This window comes from Gossypium raimondii, chromosome 13 (assembly GCF_025698545.1).
Source record: "Gossypium raimondii isolate GPD5lz chromosome 13, ASM2569854v1, whole genome shotgun sequence".
In the NCBI taxonomy this organism is placed as follows: Eukaryota; Viridiplantae; Streptophyta; class Magnoliopsida; order Malvales; family Malvaceae; genus Gossypium; species Gossypium raimondii.
In genome coordinates, this window is record NC_068577.1 from 51,283,881 (window position 1) to 51,290,684 (window position 6,804).

General features: G+C 31.3%; 1 long non-coding RNA gene across 1 annotated transcript; it reads right to left on the reverse strand.

The window, feature by feature from the left end:
• Nucleotides 1-1,844: 1,844 nt before the first annotated feature.
• On the reverse strand, nt 1,845-5,239 carry LOC128035901 (uncharacterized). Its single transcript, XR_008192458.1, has 3 exons — nt 5,042-5,239; nt 3,041-3,213; nt 1,845-2,782 (listed from the first exon to the last, which is right to left on the reverse strand). It is a non-coding gene; the product is annotated as an uncharacterized LOC128035901 (long non-coding RNA).
• Nucleotides 5,240-6,804: the final 1,565 nt, after the last annotated feature.

The following is a 6,804-nucleotide window of genomic DNA, read 5'->3' on the forward strand; positions in this document are numbered from 1 at the left end:
GTTATATAGTTCGGTCATTTTAGTCACTCCCATTAAAATCACAAACAGCAAGCTGACGTGGCAGTTAAAAGAATTGTATAATAACAACTTAGCTCTCACCTGTTACATATTACATCGATTTAGTCATAATTTTAAAAATTAACCCTCAAAATTTACAATATTCTCAACTTGATCCTAATTCAAAAAAATTCAAATATTCTTTTATACTAATCCAACGGGAGAGTTTATGGTTAGTATGATAACTTGAAAACAAACTAGAAACTGTATGTATATTCTTTTTATACCGGGAGTAGATATAGAGCTGATAATTATATATTTCTGAAGCACGTGAGAAAATAATATTATCATCCTACAGTCGTAACCTTTGAACGACACATTGAGATAGCCATTCAGATGAAGGAGTTAATAAGGAGAAAGTAGATAGGTGGCGTTGGGATAGTAACATGCAAAGCATTGGTGAAATGATAGTGTTACAGTGATGGTTGCGTTTAAAAATACCCAAGTCATTATGAAGATGGTAGAGGGTGTTACACTAGATTCACCTTTCTATGTGCCAAGATAAATTGTCTGTTTTTAGTGCATGCCATTCTTTATAAAGCAATTTGCATAACATTGATGTCTGGTTTTGTCTCCACAATTAACTGAGATTCTTTGGAGGCCTGGGGGTTTACAGGTGGATCAATTGATTCTAAACAAGATTTGATCAATGCACTTTCCTTCATTTCTGCTTAATTGGTTAACCCATAGTTCTGCATTGAAACATTTGCTATCAAGTTACGAGAACCTCATACAAAAACATCTTTTTGCAGGTATCTTGCTCCTCTCCCAGCAACCAAGCCCGGCCCTAGGGGTCGTCTATAGGTGTGGCCGCCCAGGGCCCAAGGTTGAAAGAGATCCAAAATATTCTTTTTCAATTTTTAAGGAACCCAATTTTTTTTTTTTTTGATTTTTAGAAGTCAAAAAAAATTTATCAACTTTTAAAGGGCCTCCAAATTTTTTTTTTTTACTTTTAAGGATTTAAAAATTTTTTTTACAAACTTTTAAAGGACTTAAAAAAAATTTTCTCCAAATTTTAAGAAACCTAAAACCCTATTTTATTATTTTGACTAGGGCCCTAAAAATGTTAACAACAGACTTGCCAGCAACAATGTTTTGGAATCGTCTATGCATTAATGGGGGTTTCACATTATTTATGCCCCCATATCTGCTTCTAAAACTTTATTTTCTTTAAATCATTTAAAACTGAATCTGCCGCCAAAATATCTAGGAAACTTTTTCTCCTGCTATTTTACTCAAATTTGCAATTTGATATTGACTTCAATTTATTAGTATATATATTTAAATTTTATATAGTATTATTTCTTGTTAACAATCATTTTTTTTATTTTATAAATTTATTATTGTATTTATATATATTTTGAATTTTTTAGAATTAGGATCAAATTGAAAATATTTGTAAATTTTAGACTTAATTTTTAAAATTATGAATAAATGGATATAATATGTAGAATTTGAGGGCTTATTGTAAAATTTTTAATCGCCACATCAACTTGTTGTTTGTTTGTAACACCCTAAAAGTTGCTATAGTAAGAAAGTGAGATATTATCTTTGATATAGTAAAATAAAGAAATAAAGTGAAAAAAAAGGAAAGTTTGAGTTATGTCAACAAAATCTGTTTAGGAAGTATATTATGATATATTAATTCAAGAAAAGACTAAATCGTAAAAGTAAGAAAAGTTTTGTGACCCAATAGTAAATACTTAAAATTTGAGGGGTTAAAGCATAAATATGAAAAATTTGAAGGACCAATAGTGCAAATATTTTAAGGGTGAAAGGATCTAGAAACTAAGGAAAATGGCTGAATTAGGACCAAATTGAATAAGTGGAAAAAGTATGAGGGGTTAAATCATAATTTTACTAAAACTAAGGAAAATGCCTTATCTCTCTGAAGTTGCAACGGAGTAGACTGAAGACAACGAATCTTGTCTCCCTGAAGATTGCAGTGGAACAGATTAAATCTACAAATTATGGCCGATCTTATCTTTCTGAAGTTGCAGTGGAGTAGATTGAAGCCACCAGCCTTATCTCCCTGAAGTTGTAGTGGAGCAGGTTGAAGATACAAATCTTATCCCCCTAAAATTGCAGTGGGGCAGATTGAAGCCACAAGTCTTATATCCCTGATGTTGCAGTAGAGTAGACTGAAGATAGCAAATTTCATTTCCCTGAAATTGTAGTGGAACAAATTGAAGCTATAAATCACAGATCTTATCTCTCTAGAGTTGCAGTTGAGTAGATCATATCAAATCTTATCTCCCTGAAGTTGCAGTGGAGTAGATTGAAGCCACTTCCTGTACCCTTGAAGATGCGGTGAAAGGGAATGAGGCTACTTAAAAGAAAGAAGCACCATAAAGTCAATATTCGGCAAGATTAGGCAAAATTGACCTCTTTAAAGCCTTTGCTCCATTCTCGTTACACGACAATGAGCAAAGAGGGCCTGCTGTAATAGGTCAATTTTGGCCTAGACCTAAAACCAAATAAATAAAACCAAAACAAATAAATGAGACCAAGTCCAAAATATTTACAAACCAAATAATAAGCCCAAACTTACACTACCCAATTACAGCCCAAATGCAACAAAAACCATAGTGGCCCAATAGCCCAAAAACTAAACATTTTCATCAACAAAAAAGGAGGGAAAACCTTAGCCGCCGCCGCCGCCCTAACTGCCGCCACCTCCCCCTCACGCACCGCTCCGTATGCCAACTGTCTAACGGCTTTGTACCTGCAAAACGAACAAGCTTGAAGAATCTAATAACAATGTAAAAAATAAGAGAAAAATAGAAAAAGGGCCCCGGTTTTATGTTTATTTCCTTACGAATGAATCAAAGAAAAACAGAGAAAAATCAATTCAAATACAGACCATTTTTGAAGGCAGTTCATTTTTTTTCTATTACTATATTTTTCCCTCTCTTCAATTTCGTTCGTTTTTTTAAATAAAGAAAAAGAAATCAAAAATAATAAAAAGAAGACTGAAACTTACCTTTATTCGCGTTTTTACTCCACCGTGGAAGGAGGTCCGCCGATTCCGATAAAAATCGACGTCTTTTTTGAGTCGAGGAATCGAAAAGCCAAAAAATAGGCTTCTACTAATTTTTCGACCACCGCGGACGGCGACGCCGTTGTGGTGGTTCGGTGACCTAAGCTGGCCGGGTTCTGAAAAGTTGGAGAGAAAATGGGGAGAAAATTTTTAGTGTTTTTTAAAACTAAGAATGAAATCAATTTTTTTAAAAAAAAATTGGTTTTATAGGCCATACAATACGGCGCCGTTTAGGGCTGATTGCAATTGCCCTAAAACGTCACCGTTTTGGCCTTAGTCTCCGCTCAACCCGCGTGTTGACCTGACCCAAGGGGAGGATCCGCGTGTTTTCTATTAAAGGGTTATTTGCACTTCATGCCCTTCCGTATTTTCGGTCTGTTTCAATTTAGTCCTTTTGCGTTTTTTCTTTATTTTTTAAATTGGACCGCAGATTTGTCCAGGTTTTCAATTTGGTCCTCGATTCGTTGGACCCCTGGGGAAGGGACGTGTAGCCTAGAAATTGGGTTTATTGCCAGTTTACCCTTCCTTTCTTCGCGTGCGTTTCAATTAGGTCCTAATCCTTCTTTTTGTTATCTTTTTTTCCTCTAATTTTAGTTTGATTTCATTTCAGCCCCTAGTCCATTTAATTTATTTTCTTTCTTAAAAAAGGAAGGGGCCTATTGTTATTCATTTTATATTATTTATTTTAAACCGCATTATTATTTATTTAAGTTACATCTATTATTTGTTTTAAACCATTTTAATATTATTTATTTTAAATTTGTCCAATGTACATAGGTTGTTTGTTTGATATTTTTATTTTTTATTTTATTTTTATTCATTTTAAAATTTTCCATTTTATAATTTGTTTTAAATTATTATTTAATTTAAATTACTGTATAAATTTTTTCGTTTCGTTTTCTTTGATTGTTAATTTCGTATTAAAAAGGGTGTGTTGTTTGATTGTTGCCATGTTGTGTATTATTTTAAACTTCTTTTCTATTTATTTATTTTGAACTTTTTATCTATTATTTTAATTCGTCTTAGGTGTTATTTATTTTAAATTTCTTCGTACATCATTCATTTTAATTTTTTTGCAAATCATTTATCTTAAGTTGTTTTATGCTATTTACTTCAAAATTGTTCTTTATATTATCTAGTTTCATTTTCTTTGATTGATGATATTAATATTAAGATGACATATGCCATTATGTGTATGAATTGTTTATCGTATTTTATATTGTTGTCATTCCTCAATGTAGCCATAGATTTATGTATTGTTTTCTATATCACCTTAATTTTTACCCGAATTCGTAAAATTTTCTTTTAAAAATTTAATAAATACAATATGACGTATTCGGAACTTCAAGAAATCATACCCTAACTTACGGGGTTTGGATTTTCTCATTGAACATAAAACGGCCAAATATTCCTTTAGATTTCAAAATACACGGAATTTCAATAAAGTTTAAGGCAAAATTATTCTCGAGGACTTAAAATATCGCGTCCTAACTTACGGAATGTGATATTTTATTATCCCGAGAAGAGAGTGTCTTTAATGTTTATCTCAAGCGGAATTTTATTATCCCGACTCCCGAACCCGTTTTTCTGAATTTCGTAGACCAAAATTGTTATTTTTATAAATTAAATCATCACGAGGTGAGTCGATCACACCTCAAAAAAATGAATGGTGGCGACTCCATTTTCGTTTTAAATAAAAGTCGACCCCTTTTGTTTCAAAAAAAAGGTTTCGGCAGCAGCCATTAAAATGGAAGGAATATATGATCGCAAAAGTAGAAGAAACCCAAAGAAGCTTTGTGTTCATCTAACACCCTAACGGGAAATTAAAGAAGCTAGCAAAGACCCAAGAATTGTTGAACCCTATGTATTTAACATCTGGCAGCAAGGGATAATAATTTAATGATATTATGTGCAATTTAAATTTAGCAAATTAAATATACATACCTCTTAGAAATTGTAAATTTGATGGTAGAGTTGATTCCAGCAATTAGTGTTGTGGTCAGCAAAGCATGCCCAAAACTTTTAAGATGCTACAAGAAGAATAAAACAAAACTCCATAATAGTGAAAAATACTAAAATAAATGAAAAATAAAAGAGTATAAATTACAAAATTACAAGTGAATTAACTTATATGACGAGTGAGAATGGTGCGTGTAGCGACCTAAAAATTTGGTGTGGGCGCTAATTGAAGTGATTATTAAAAATTTGAAAACGGAGTTTCGATTTTATTTGAAAAAAAGGAGTCGCCACCGATCTTTTTCTAGGTGTGATCGGACACCTTCAAAACTCTCTTTTTATAAGAAAAAATTTAATTTTAAACTTTTCTAAAAAAGAGGCAATTTTAGGTCTACGTTGAAATCCAGAGAAAATTAGGGTTCGGGAGTCGGTTACGCGCGAGGAAGGTATTAGCACCCTCGCGACGCCCAAAATTGGTATCTCGTTAAACGTGCGTTATCTTCATTTTCAAAAATACGAGTTCAATTTAATATTAGCCGTGATCCGATTAAAGCACGAGAATTTTAAAGCACAACAACTTTTTCTTTTTCTTTTTTTTGAAAACACAAATTTTTTTTTTAAATACAAGCATTTTAGAAACACAGAACTCTTTTAAAAAACGAAAATTTTGAAACACGAGATTTTTTAGGAAACACGAATTTTCTTTTTGAAACACAAAAATTTTTTAAAACACAAATTTTTTTTGAAAACATAATATTTTTGATAAAATACGAAACACGAGGATTTTCTTTTGAAACACGAAAATTTATGAAACACGGTCAATTTTTTTGAAAACACGAAAATTTTTGAAAGACAAAATTTTTTTGAAAACACGGAAATTTATGAAACACGGAATTTTTTTGAAGACAAGAAAAATTTCGAAATACGGGACTTTTGAAAACAAGAAAAATTTTTTTGTTGAAAACACGACAATTTTTGAAACACTGGAATTTTGAAAATACGAAGATTTTTGAAATGCGAAATTTTTTTTTTAAACACGGAAACATGAAAATTTGTCGAACATGGGATTTTTTTTGAAAACACGATAACATCAAAAAATATTCGCGAAAGTTTTTTTTTTGAAACACGAGAAATTATTTTTTTGAAAACACGAAAACACGAACATTTTTCAAACAAGGGAATTTTTGAAAACACGGAAATTTTTTTTTTGAAAAGAAACACGAATATATATTTTTGAAACACGGGAAATTTTATTATTATTATTTTGAAACACGAGAAATTTTGAAGACGTAAAAATTTGTGAAACACGATTTTTTTTTTAAATACCGTATTTAACACAAATCGATGATATTCACCCCGACATGGCGATGAAATCGTCGAATTAGTGTCAAACCGATTCAATTTAATATTTAATCGGAATTCTAATAAAACACGAGAATTTTTATTAAAATACGAGGAATTTTGAATATTCTCGATTTTTAGAAGGGCGTCCCGTATTTAACGCGAGCCATTGATATTCACCCAACATAGCGATGAAATCAACGGCTCCGTGCTAAACCGGTTCGTTGCCTTATGCGTTAAAATAAATTTTTTTATTTTTTTATTTTATACATGCAAATAAAATGAATATAATAATATTTTAAAAAAATTTTTAAAATGTTAGTTTAATTAAAATGGAGCAATATTTAAACAAATAGACTAAATTAAAATGGATTTAAGGAAATTACCAAAAGCCCAAAGTTGTGGGCCCT